We start from the raw sequence: 14,166 nt of genomic DNA, 5'->3' as shown, positions 1-14,166 counted from the left end.
AAGCATAGGCAAAATTTTCGCAAGGAAGGAAAACTGTCCACCGAGAGTGACCTCAACTAGGTTAAAAAAAAGAACTTTGTGATTGATTGATTATTTTATAAAACAAATAGATTCCATTTTGCTGTGGGTCTGTACTCCGATAATACACAGAGGATGTCAAAACGTGGTAAGAACATCAGTCACGCTATTCGCCTGCAGCTCGTAGCGTACTTCTTTGTTCTCACCACGTTTTGACGTCGTCTGTCATCTGTGCGTTATTAGAATACAGACGCACGGCAAAATGGAATCTATTTGTTAAACATAACAAAGATAAAAGTGAGGGTTGTTGACATCCTGCGAAATTTAACCTTGACTTCTTTGCATTTCATTGGCGCCGCAAGGCTGCCTTGCAATAGACCTTTTTGTCAATCTGGTGCCCACCTTGCATTGCAATGAGTTGTGGGGTTTCCAGGGGCAATGCCGGCAAAATGTAGACAGACATAGTGGCTTTGTATCCATACTGGGATTTTTAAACAGTTCAAAAAGATTTTTCCCTCACTTCACAAAAAAAATAACCATTCGAAGTTAATAGACAAATAACTTTATTTAGGGAGGTCCTGGAAGAAACCACACCGAAGTACATCCGTATTACATGAATTATATAACTTACCCAAGGATATTTCCTGCTACTTACAAACAGTAAGATCCCAGCCTTAGGTCTTTGTCGTCAGCGATAAACAAGAGCTTCTTTTGAATCAGTTAACATATTTAATGGCGTAAATACGCAAGCTTTACGTCAGGTGGGCTCGAAACGAAACCGGTAACAACATAATGCAAGAAACTAACTAAATAAACAAACGTTCTGCCTGACTGTCAGGCTGCTGAGTCCGCTTTGGACCAAAAGCCCCCTAAGTACAAACTGATTATATGTAAGTCAGGAAAATTGCCAATTGGAAGGAAAAAAAAAGCTCTGGCAAGACAGACAAACTTTATGTCAAACTGCCGGTTAGGCTGGGGAGCCCAAAGGCTGGGCCGCTAAGGCGAAATACTGAAATCAGAAGTCTAAAATTCCCAGATACTACAGAAATCGGAAAAGTATAATAATGAAGAACCTATTTCCTTTTATCCCCCAGACTGAGTTACGTGCATAGCTCTCAGCGATATATGAGTACATTAATTATAACTTACAAATTCTAATCTGGAAAGATGGAAAGAATAGACTAACGAATCTGAACAACCGCTCATGCACAATGTCGCTGTCGGATTTGAATGAAGGACAAAACAAAGCCTACCACTAAAAAACCCGAAAGCCCCGTGGGAAAAAATTGAAAAAGCCTAGTCATGATGAATCTGGCCAGGGTGATTCACTGAGAAAGGAAAGAAAAACGATGAACTTTTTTTTAAATAACTTGAAGTTGAAAAAAAAAATCCTTATGGCAGTTGTAGGCCACCCTACTTCAGTATGAGAACTTCATGAAAGCAGTTATTCCCCAAAGAGCAAAAGAACAACTGACAAGAAAGCCAGATAAACCCTGAACTGGGCTTTTAGAAGATTTTCTTTCACCGCAGTTCGTTGAATTTAACGAGATAAAGCAAGAGATGTCATGTTTTCAGTCAGATTATTCTTGATACTAAAAGTAACAAATTGGTACCGTACGTAATGACCCACAAGTCACGATTGATTATTCACGCCTCCCAGACATGTAACCACCTTGTGGATGGCCGCTGCAATGGTCATATTTGCTCTCTCGCAATTCTTCATATTAATATTCCCTTACTGTTTTTGTACAGCTTAACCATTTTCGGCTTTAATGAAAAGAGCTTGAAAATAAGAATGAAATCACGGCGGTTTAAGCATGGTCACACACAGCTGATGTCGCCTTTAAGGTCATCAAAGTTGATGTGACCCCAGCCGCCAGAGCTGTAATCAACTAATTTGACTCGTGCTTTCTGACCAATAAATGCATCGACTTTCCAGGTCTTACGCTCCATTGTTTCGTTGCATGCTCCAGTGGCAATTTTGACAACCTGCAAAAAGGAACAAAACGCTGGCGAAAACTAAATCAACTTGGTCAAATGGTCACATCCCTCTTGAATTTAAAGATTATATTAAGTTCCTGGGGGTGCTTATCGATAAAAACTTAACCTGGAAATATCATATTGACTATATTGCCTCTAAAATTAGTAGAGTTGTTGGAATTATTGCACGATTAAGACACTATGTCCCTTTAAATACTTTAATCCAAATTTACCGTTCTTTGATTTTGCCATTTACATCCTACGGCATTGCTGCTTGGGGCCAAGCTGCGCAAATTGATTTGAAAAAGATACTTATCCTACAGAAACGTGCCCTTCGGCTAATGTTCTTTACTAGTAACATAATAGATCTCATGCTATCCCTTTCTTTATCTCTGCTAACATCTTACCACTGAATACTCTTTATTTTGAAACGGTTTGTTCTCTCATGCATGACATTTATTTATTTATTTATTTTATTTATTTATTCACCACGACGTACAAACATAGAAAGTTACAATGAATAATAGACTAGGATTACAAGTACATAAGTTTAGAGTAAATAATAATAGTAAAAGAAGTAAGAAGTGGCGAGGAGACCTCAAGAAACCCCCGGGCTTATACTGAGAGGTCTCCTCGGAGATATGTTGGGACTTTAAGACCAGTAAAGACATTGTATTGAGATTTTTTAACATACGGTGGTGGTAAGACTATAAAGACATAACAGAGTCGGACGTTTCATGCAATTAACTGAGGAAATCAAGAAGCTTTCTTTTGAAGGTGGATAGACTAGGGGACGACGTAACTGATAATGGCAAAGCATTCCATATTTTTGGCCCTCTATAGAGTATAGTAAATTGCTTGATATTAGTTCGGCAGGTGTGAGGTCGAAAATGAGCTGAGGTTCTAGTATCATAATTATGAATTTGACCACCAGTCGGAAATAAATTTAAAAAGGGCGAAGGCAGCAAACGTTGGTGATAGGAAAACATAAATTTTGCAATATAAAAGGAATTCACTTTAGAATTCACTTTCTACTAATTCTGCGCCTCGGAATATTTGTCGCCTCTTTGCCTACCTAAGTGATGTTCATACGTATAATACTAGATTGTTTAATGCTGGTAATTTCTATGTCAATAAATTAAGATTGAGTGTTCGGCTTCATTCCTTTTTCGGCCCTTGGAGCTAAGGTGTGGCATTGCTTAAAGCCTGATCTGCGTAAGCTTGGGAAGAGATATTTGTACAAAATTCATCAATTTTTTACCTGCGGTGCTTGATGATGAGGATGATTATGTTGATGTCTTGTCTTTAATCTTTGAAATCACTACTAACTGTCAATTAAAATTTATATTCGCTTTTCGTCTTGTTTTTGTTTTTCCATCTCATTATATAGGCGTATATATATCTTATGTGTATATGTGATATGTATTAAAAAAGATCCCAAGTTACTCATCGCTGCTGATAAAACAACGAACTTTTACAAACTGGAACCGTCAAAGTACAACGACTTACTAGAACAAAACATCACAAAGTCTTACAAGAAGACGCACCCTGATACCATACGAGACATTCATACAGAAAACAAAAAAATCGCAACGAAGCTGGGTATCGACGACAGAGTAGACACCACTGCTAACAAAGACGCATTCGTAACACTGAAAGACCATAAACCGAACTTCGCTAACAAGCCGACCTGTCGCCTAATCAACCCCACTAAATCCGAGATAGGCAAAATCAGTAAAGAAATCCTCGACAGAATCAACAACAGCATCACAAGAGCATCCAATTTTAACCAATGGAAAAACTCTGCCTCTGCGATCGAGTGGTTTAAAGCTATCGAAGGCAAACAACACCACAGTTTCATTTGCTTCGACATCGTAGAATTCTACCCTTCCATTAGCCAAGACCTCCTAAACAAAGCACTCGACTTTGCCGCAGCCTACGACAACATCACGCACGATGAACGAAACATCATCATACATGCTAAAAAATCCATACTCATACACAATCAGCAAGCATGGCAAAAGAAAGGCGACACGACCTTTGACATCACCATGGGCAGCTACGACGGCGCCGAGACATGTGAGCTGGTAGGAAGTTTCTTGCTCTCGCAACTACAAAACCTCAACATCAACATCGGACTTTACCGGGACGACGGGCTAGCCGTTTCTAACGCCACACCGAGAGTCACGGAGAACATCAAAAAAGAAATATGTCGCGTCTTTAATGAAAATGGGCTACGCATCACCATTGAAGCCAACAAAAAGATCATTAATTTCCTAGACGTCACCTTCAACCTGAACAACAACACCTACCAGCCTTTCACAAAACCTAACACCACACTGCAGTACGTCCACCGCGAGAGCAACCACCCACCGATTACCACAAAGAACATACCCGCCGGCATCAACAAACGGCTGTCATCTCTTTCATCAGACAAAGCGTCTTTTGACCAAGCCGCACCTCCCTACCAAAAAGCTCTCAACGAAAGCGGATACCACTACACTCTACACTACGAACCGACCTCGACCGCCAAACGGAGAAACAGACAACGAAACAACATCCTCTGGTACAACCCCCCCTTCAGCAAAAATGTCAGCAACAATATCGGGCACAGATTCCTCTCCCTAGTAGACAAACACTTCCCTAAAGACCACAAACTTAGAAAAATCTTCAATCGCAATACTATCAAGATTAGTTACAGTTGCATGAATAACACTAAACAAATCATCGACAGCCACAACAAGCGTATTTTGAATTTATCCAAACACACTGATGAAACCGCAGATAACACTGTTGACAGCAAATCATGCAATTGCCGGCAAAAGAACACATGCCCACTTAACGGAAACTGTCTCCAATCATCAGTTATCTACCAAGCAACCGTCACACGCAAAGACAACAACACTTCTGAAACATACATCGGGCTCACAGAAAACGATTTCAAGACAAGATACAGAAACCACTCTGCATCATTCCGCCACGCAAAACACAGAAACTCAACTGAACTCAGTAAACACATCTGGACTCTTAAAGACCGCGACATTGACCACTCCATCTCATGGCGTATCATTTCATCTAGCTCACCTTACAACAGCTCAAGTAAAAGATGTAATCTCTGCCTCAAAGAGAAATTTTTAATTATCTGTCGACCGGATCTGTCATCACTGAACAAACGTAACGAACTAGCATCTTCTTGTGGCCACAGAAAGAAAGCGTTACTACGTAACAACTAAGCATTGCAACATTTAAATTTTAAATTTTAAATTTTCCGCAACGGTAATTATGTAAATTTTTTAGTATATAAACGATGGTTATGTATATTCTTGTCATTAAAATCCCCTGAAGAGTGAGAGATCACGAAACAGGCTTGTCGGGATGAAAGTGTAGTTTTTTTCTTTATTTTCGATATATATATATATATATATATATATATATATATATATATATATATCTACCTGGATTTTCAAAAACATACCTGCACTTAACCTACGCAGAGACAGAAAGTTCACCCTAACTGAGTCTCAGAACACTTCCCTCCCCACCCCTCTGCTTTTCACACAAACTTGCAAGTCACTCACCTGCATTTAGGCCACACTCCAGGCTTTGTGTCAGCTTGATGCAATTGATTGTCAACAGCCTGTGTCTCTATGGGGGAGGTCAAAGGGCATTAGAATTAAGTCACCCTGGTTTAAGAAAAACAGCAAATTGGACCAAGCTGAAGGCTACAATACCCTCCCCTCCCCACCCCGGAGCTTTTGACACACAACCAAGAGCTACCCCCCAGCAGTAAGCCCTCACCCTGGGCTAGCTCACAGACTGGTCCTTGACGGCAAGCCCCCTCAAGTTTGGAGAACCACAGAGGCCTGAAGCTGGGCGGTGCCCAGCTTCAGGCCCAGTTCTAGCAGGCACGTTTTTGCAAATTCGCACAGATATCACAGGCAAATAGCTCTCTGGAAGGCAAAAATTGAGTTGGCAGGCAAAATGTACTAAGTCTCGCATGTAGCAGCTCAACTTGGGACAAGCCCACTTAAATTGACTGCTAATATCTACCTGGATTTTCAAAAACATACCTGCACTTAACCTACGCAGAGACAGAAAGTTCACCCTAACTGAGTCTCACAACACTTCCCTCCCCACCCCTCTGCTTTTCACACAAACTTGCAAGTCACTCACCTGCATTTAGGCCACACTCCAGGCTTTGTGTCAGCTTGATGCAATTGATTGTCAACAGCCTGTGTCTCTATGGGGGAGGTCAAAGGGCATTAGAATTAAGTCACCCTGGTTTAAGAAAAACAGCAAATTGGACCAAGCTGAAGGCTACAATACCCTCCCCTCCCCACCCTGGAGCTTTTGACACACAACCAAGAGCTACCCCCCAGCAGTAAGCCCTCACCCTGGGCTAGCTCAAGGACTGGTCCTTGACGGCAAGCCCCCTCAAGTTTGGAGAACCACAGAGGCCTGAAGCTGGGCGGTGCCCAGCTTCAGGCCCAGTTCTAGCAGGCACGTTTTTGCAAATTCGCACAGATATCACAGGCAAATAGCTCTCTGGAAGGCAAAAATTGAGTTTGCAGGCAAAATGTACTAAGTCTCGCATGTAGCAGCTCAACTTGGGACAAGCCCACTTAAATTGACTGCTAATATCTACCTGGATTTTCAAAAACATACCTGCACTTAACCTACGCAGAGACAGAAAGTTCACCCTAACTGAGTCTCACAACACTTCCCTCCCCACCCCTCTGCTTTTCACACAAACTTGCAAGTCACTCACCTGCATTTAGGCCACACTCCAGGCTTTGTGTCAGCTTGATGCAATTGATTGTCAACAGCCTGTGTCTCTATGGGGGAGGTCAAAGGGCATTAGAATTAAGTCACCCTGGTTTAAGAAAAACAGCAAATTGGACCAAGCTGAAGGCTACAATACCCTCCCCTTCCCACCCCGGAGCTTTTGACACACAACCAAGAGCTACCCCCCAGCAGTAAGCCCTCACCCTGGGCTAGCTCACAGACTGGTCCTTGACGGCAAGCCCCCTCAAGTTTGGAGAACCACAGAGGCCTGAAGCTGGGCGGTGCCCAGCTTCAGGCCCAGTTCTAGCAGGCACGTTTTTGCAAATTCGCACAGATATCACAGGCAAATAGCTCTCTGGAAGGCAAAAATTGAGTTTGCAGGCAAAATGTACTAAGTCTCGCATGTAGCAGCTCAACTTGGGACAAGCCCACTTAAATTGACTGCTAATATCTACCTGGATTTTCAAAAACATACCTGCACTTAACCTACGCAGAGACAGAAAGTTCACCCTAACTGAGTCTCAGAACACTTCCCTCCCCACCCCTCTGCTTTTCACACAAACTTGCAAGTCACTCACCTGCATTTAGGCCACACTCCAGGCTTTGTGTCAGCTTGATGCAATTGATTGTCAACAGCCTGTGTCTCTATGGGGGAGGTCAAAGGGCATTAGAATTAAGTCACCCTGGTTTTAGAAAAACAGCAAATTGGACCAAGCTGAAGGCTACAATACCCTCCCCTCCCCACCCCGGAGCTTTTGACACACAACCAAGAGCTACCCCCCAGCAGTAAGCCCTCACCCTGGGCTAGCTCACAGACTGGTCCTTGACGGCAAGCCCTCTCAAGTTTGGAGAACCACAGAGGCCTGAAGCTGGGCGGTGCCCAGCTTCAGGCCCAGTTCTAGCAGGCACGTTTTTGCAAATTCGAACAGATATCACAGGCAAATAGCTCCCTGGAAGGCAAAAATTGAGTTGGCAGGCAAAATGTACTAAGTCTCGCATGTAGCAGCTCAACTTGGGACAAGCCCACTTAAATTGACTGCTAATATCTACCTGGATTTTCAAAAACATACCTGCACTTAACCTACGCAGAGACAGAAAGTTCACCCTAACTGAGTCTCACAACACTTCCCTCCCCACCCCTCTGCTTTTCACACAAACTTGCAAGTCACTCACCTGCATTTAGTCCACACTCCAGGCTTTGTGTCAGCTTGATGCAATTGATTGTCAACAGCCTGTGTCTCTATGGGGGAGCTCAAAGGGCATTAGAATTAAGTCACCCTGGTTTAAGAAAAACAGCAAATTGGACCAAGCTGAAGGCTACAATACCCTCCCCTTCCCACCCCGGAGCTTTTGACACACAACCAAGAGCTACCCCCCAGCAGTAAGCCCTCACCCTGGGCTAGCTCACAGACTGGTCCTTGACGGCAAGCCCCCTCAAGTTTGGAGAACCACAGAGGCCTGAAGCTGGGCGGTGCCCAGCTTCAGGCCCAGTTCTAGCAGGCACGTTTTTGCAAATTCGCACAGATATCACAGGCAAATAGCTCTCTGGAAGGCAAAAATTGAGTTGGCAGGCAAAATGTACTAAGTCTCGCATGTAGCAGCTCAACTTGGGACAAGCCCACTTAAATTGACTGCTAATATCTACCTGGATTTTCAAAAACATACCTGCACTTAACCTACGCAGAGACAGAAAATTTACCCTAACTGAGTCTCACAACACTTCCCTCCCCACCCCTCTGCTTTTCACACAAACTTGCAAGTCACTCACCTGCATTTAGGCCACACTCCAGGCTTTGTGTCAGCTTGATGCAATTGATTGTCAACAGCCTGTGTCTCTATGGGGGAGGTCAAAGGGCATTAGAATTAAGTCACCCTGGTTTAAGAAAAACAGCAAATTGGACCAAGCTGAAGGCTACAATACCCTCCCCTCCCCACCCCGGAGCTTTTGACACACAACCAAGAGCTACCCCCCAGCAGTAAGCGCTCACCCTGGGCTAGCTCACAGACTGGTCCTTGACGGCAAGCCCCCTCAAGTTTGGAGAACCACAGAGGCCTGAAGCTGGGCGGTGCCCAGCTTCAGGCCCAGTTCTAGCAGGCACGTTTTTGCAAATTCGCACAGATATCACAGGCAAATAGCTCTCTGGAAGGCAAAAATTGAGTTTGCAGGCAAAATGTACTAAGTCTCGCATGTAGCAGCTCAACTTTGGACAAGCCCACTTAAATTGACTGCTAATATCTACCTGGATTTTCAAAAACATACCTGCACTTAACCTACGCAGAGACAGAAAGTTCACCCTAACTGAGTCTCACAACACTTCCCTCCCCACCCCTCTGCTTTTCACACAAACTTGCAAGTCACTCACCTGCATTTAGGCCACACTCCAAGCTTTGTGTCAGCTTGATGCAATTGATTGTCAACAGCCTGTGTCTCTATGGGGGAGGTCAAAGGGCATTAGAATTAAGTCACCCTGGTTTAAGAAAAACAGCAAATTGGACCAAGCTGAAGGCTACAATACCCTCCCCTCCCCACCCCGGAGCTTTTGACACACAACCAAGAGCTACCCCCCAGCAGTAAGCCCTCACCCTGGGCTAGCTCACAGACTGGTCCTTGACGGCAAGCCCCCTCAAGTTTGGAGAACCACAGAGGCCTGAAGCTGGGCGGTGCCCAGCTTCAGGCCCAGTTCTAGCAGGCACGTTTTTGCAAATTCGCACAGATATCACAGGCAAATAGCTCTCTGGAAGGCAAAAATTGAGTTTGCAGGCAAAATGTACTAAGTCTCGCATGTAGCAGCTCAACTTTGGACAAGCCCACTTAAATTGACTGCTAATATCTACCTGGATTTTCAAAAACATACCTGCACTTAACCTACGCAGAGACAGAAAGTTCACCCTAACTGAGTCTCACAACACTTCCCTCCCCACCCCTCTGCTTTTCACACAAACTTGCAAGTCACTCACCTGCATTTAGGCCACACTCCAGGCTTTGTGTCAGCTTGATGCAATTGATTGTCAACAGCCTGTGTCTCTATGGGGGAGGTCAAAGGGCATTAGAATTAAGTCACCCTGGTTTAAGAAAAACAGCAAATTGGACCAAGCTGAAGGCTACAATACCCTCCCCTCCCCACCCCGGAGCTTTTGACACACAACCAAGAGCTACCCCCCAGCAGTAAGCGCTCACCCTGGGCTAGCTCACAGACTGGTCCTTGACGGCAAGCCCCCTCAAGTTTGGAGAACCACAGAGGCCTGAAGCTGGGCGGTGCCCAGCTTCAGGCCCAGTTCTAGCAGGCACGTTTTTGCAAATTCGCACAGATATCACAGGCAAATAGCTCTCTGGAAGGCAAAAATTGAGTTTGCAGGCAAAATGTACTAAGTCTCGCATGTAGCAGCTCAACTTTGGACAAGCCCACTTAAATTGACTTCTAATATCTACCTGGATTTTCAAAAACATACCTGCACTTAACCTACGCAGAGACAGAAAGTTCACCCTAACTGAGTCTCACAACACTTCCCTCCCCACCCCTCTGCTTTTCACACAAACTTGCAAGTCACTCACCTGCATTTAGGCCACACTCCAAGCTTTGTGTCAGCTTGATGCAATTGATTGTCAACAGCCTGTGTCTCTATGGGGGAGGTCAAAGGGCATTAGAATTAAGTCACCCTGGTTTAAGAAAAACAGCAAATTGGACCAAGCTGAAGGCTACAATACCCTCCCCTCCCCACCCCGGAGCTTTTGACACACAACCAAGAGCTACCCCCCAGCAGTAAGCCCTCACCCTGGGCTAGCTCACAGACTGGTCCTTGACGGCAAGCCCCCTCAAGTTTGGAGAACCACAGAGGCCTGAAGCTGGGCGGTGCCCAGCTTCAGGCCCAGTTCTAGCAGGCACGTTTTTGCAAATTCGCACAGATATCACAGGCAAATAGCTCTCTGGAAGGCAAAAATTGAGTTTGCAGGCAAAATGTACTAAGTCTCGCATGTAGCAGCTCAACTTTGGACAAGCCCACTTAAATTGACTGCTAATATCTACCTGGATTTTCAAAAACATACCTGCACTTAACCTACGCAGAGACAGAAAGTTCACCCTAACTGAGTCTCACAACACTTCCCTCCCCACCCCTCTGCTTTTCACACAAACTTGCAAGTCACTCACCTGCATTTAGGCCACACTCCAGGCTTTGTGTCAGCTTGATGCAATTGATTGTCAACAGCCTGTGTCTCTATGGGGGAGGTCAAAGGGCATTAGAATTAAGTCACCCTGGTTTAAGAAAAACAGCAAATTGGACCAAGCTGAAGGCTACAATACCCTCCCCTCCCCACCCCGGAGCTTTTGACACACAACCAAGAGCTACCCCCCAGCAGTAAGCCCTCACCCTGGGCTAGCTCACAGACTGGTCCTTGACGGCAAGCCCCCTCAAGTTTGGAGAACCACAGAGGCCTGAAGCTGGGCGGTGCCCAGCTTCAGGCCCAGTTCTAGCAGGCACGTTTTTGCAAATTCGCACAGATATCACAGGCAAATAGCTCTCTGGAAGGCAAAAATTGAGTTTGCAGGCAAAATGTACTAAGTCTCGCATGTAGCAGCTCAACTTGGGACAAGCCCACTTAAATTGACTGCTAATATCTACCTGGATTTTCAAAAACATACCTGCACTTAACCTACGCAGAGACAGAAAGTTCACCCTAACTGAGTCTCACAACACTTCCCTCCCCACCCCTCTGCTTTTCACACAAACTTGCAAGTCACTCACCTGCATTTAGGCCACACTCCAGGCTTTGTGTCAGCTTGATGCAATTGATTGTCAACAGCCTGTGTCTCTATGGGGGAGGTCAAAGGGCATTAGAATTAAGTCACCCTGGTTTAAGAAAAACAGCAAATTGGACCAAGCTGAAGGCTACAATACCCTCCCCTCCCCACCCCGGAGCTTTTGACACACAACCAAGAGCTACCCCCCAGCAGTAAGCCCTCACCCTGGGCTAGCTCAAGGACTGGTCCTTGACGGCAAGCCCCCTCAAGTTTGGAGAACCACAGAGGCCTGAAGCTGGGCGGTGCCCAGCTTCAGGCCCAGTTCTAGCAGGCACGTTTTTGCAAATTCGCACAGATATCACAGGCAAATAGCTCTCTGGAAGGCAAAAATTGAGTTTGCAGGCAAAATGTACTAAGTCTCGCATGTAGCAGCTCAACTTGGGACAAGCCCACTTAAATTGACTGCTAATATCTACCTGGATTTTCAAAAACATACCTGCACTTAACCTACGCAGAGACAGAAAGTTCACCCTAACTGAGTCTCACAACACTTCCCTCCCCACCCCTCTGCTTTTCACACAAACTTGCAAGTCACTCACCTGCATTTAGGCCACACTCCAGGCTTTGTGTCAGCTTGATGCAATTGATTGTCAACAGCCTGTGTCTCTATGGGGGAGGTCAAAGGGCATTAGAATTAAGTCACCCTGGTTTAAGAAAAACAGCAAATTGGACCAAGCTGAAGGCTACAATACCCTCCCCTCCCCACCCCGGAGCTTTTGACACACAACCAAGAGCTACCCCCCAGCAGTAAGCCCTCACCCTGGGCTAGCTCACAGACTGGTCCTTGACGGCAAGCCCCCTCAAGTTTGGAGAACCACAGAGGCCTGAAGCTGGGCGGTGCCCAGCTTCAGGCCCAGTTCTAGCAGGCACGTTTTTTCAAATTCGCACAGATATCACAGGCAAATAACTCTCTGGAAGGCAAAAATTGAGTTGGCAGGCAAAATGTACTAAGTCTCGCATGTAGCAGCTCAACTTGGGACAAGCCCACTTAAATTGACTGCTAATATCTACCTGGATTTTCAAAAACATACCTGCACTTAACCTACGCAGAGACAGAAAGTTCACCCTAACTGAGTCTCACAACACTTCCCTCCCCACCCCTCTGCTTTTCACACAAACTTGCAAGTCACTCACCTGCATTTAGGCCACACTCCAGGCTTTGTGTCAGCTTGATGCAATTGATTGTCAACAGCCTGTGTCTCTATGGGGGAGGTCAAAGGGCATTAGAATTAAGTCACCCTGGTTTAAGAAAAACAGCAAATTGGACCAAGCTGAAGGCTACAATACCCTCCCCTCCCCACCCCGGAGCTTTTGACACACAACCAAGAGCTACCCCCCAGCAGTAAGCCCTCACCCTGGGCTAGCTCACAGACTGGTCCTTGACGGCAAGCCCCCTCAAGTTTGGAGAACCACAGAGGCCTGAAGCTGGGCGGTGCCCAGCTTCAGGCCCAGTTCTAGCAGGCACGTTTTTGCAAATTCGCACAGATATCACAGGCAAATAGCTCTCTGGAAGGCAAAAATTGAGTTTGCAGGCAAAATGTACTAAGTCTCGCATGTAGCAGCTCAACTTGGGACAAGCCCACTTAAATTGACTGCTAATATCTACCTGGATTTTCAAAAACATACCTGCACTTAACCTACGCAGAGACAGAAAGTTCACCCTAACTGAGTCTCACAACACTTCCCTCCCCACCCCTCTGCTTTTCACACAAACTTGCAAGTCACTCACCTGCATTTAGGCCACACTCCAGGCTTTGTGTCAGCTTGATGCAATTGATTGTCAACAGCCTGTGTCTCTATGGGGGAGGTCAAAGGGCATTAGAATTAAGTCACCCTGGTTTAAGAAAAACAGCAAATTGGACCAAGCTGAAGGCTACAATACCCTCCCCTCCCCACCCCGGAGCTTTTGACACACAACCAAGAGCTACCCCCCAGCAGTAAGCCCTCACCCTGGGCTAGCTCACAGACTGGTCCTTGACGGCAAGCCCCCTCAAGTTTGGAGAACCACAGAGGCCTGAAGCTGGGCGGTGCCCAGCTTCAGGCCCAGTTCTAGCAGGCACGTTTTTGCAAATTCGCACAGATATCACAGGCAAATAGCTCTCTGGAAGGCAAAAATTGAGTTTGCAGGCAAAATGTACTAAGTCTCGCATGTAGCAGCTCAACTTGGGACAAGCCCACTTAAATTGACTGCTAATAATTATCACAGGCAAATAGCTCTCTGGAAGGCAAAAATTGAGTTTGCAGGCAAAATGTACTAAGTCTCGCATGTAGCAGCTCAACTTGGGACAAGCCCACTTAAATTGACTTCTAATATCTACCTGGATTTTCAAAAACATACCTGCACTTAACCTACGCAGAGACAGAAAGTTCACCCTAACTGAGTCTCACAACACTTCCCTCCCCACCCCTCTGCTTTTCACACAAACTTGCAAGTCACTCACCTGCATTTAGGCCACACTCCAGGCTTTGTGTCAGCTTGATGCAATTGATTGTCAACAGCCTGTGTCTCTATGGGGGAGGTCAAAGGGCATTAGAATTAAGTCACCCTGGTTTAAGAAAAACAGCAAATTGGACCAAGCTGAAG

At 45.4% G+C, this 14,166-nt stretch overlaps 1 protein-coding gene and 1 long non-coding RNA gene across 7 annotated transcripts in view; both read right to left on the bottom strand.

The window, feature by feature from the left end:
* Window positions 1–14,166, bottom strand: part of LOC146476163 (microfibril-associated glycoprotein 4-like) — a 50,365-nt gene that overhangs the window by 26,150 nt on the left and 10,049 nt on the right. The window lies entirely within an intron of this gene.
* LOC146476164 (uncharacterized) lies at window positions 3,584–14,164 on the bottom strand. Of its 6 annotated transcripts, none has more exons than XR_014865653.1 (12): window positions 14,024–14,164; window positions 13,312–13,378; window positions 12,717–12,783; window positions 12,122–12,188; window positions 10,337–11,593; window positions 9,147–9,808; window positions 8,552–8,618; window positions 7,957–8,023; window positions 7,362–7,428; window positions 6,767–6,833; window positions 6,172–6,238; window positions 5,576–5,643 (listed from the first exon to the last, which is right to left on the bottom strand). It is a non-coding gene; the product is annotated as an uncharacterized LOC146476164 (long non-coding RNA). The 6 variants fall into 6 exon arrangements; XR_014865652.1 differs by lacking the exon at window positions 14,024–14,164 and having other exon boundaries at window positions 10,337–10,403; window positions 10,932–10,998; window positions 11,527–11,593; window positions 12,717–13,981; XR_014865648.1 differs by lacking the exon at window positions 14,024–14,164 and adding an exon at window positions 3,584–5,162 and having other exon boundaries at window positions 5,577–5,643; window positions 12,717–13,981.

The sequence above is a fragment of the Pavona decussata genome, unplaced genomic scaffold (genome assembly GCF_977016875.1).
Source record: "Pavona decussata unplaced genomic scaffold, jaPavDecu1.1 SCAFFOLD_78, whole genome shotgun sequence".
Taxonomy (NCBI): domain Eukaryota; kingdom Metazoa; phylum Cnidaria; class Anthozoa; order Scleractinia; family Agariciidae; genus Pavona; species Pavona decussata.
This window is presented reverse-complemented; position numbering and strand designations above follow the sequence as displayed.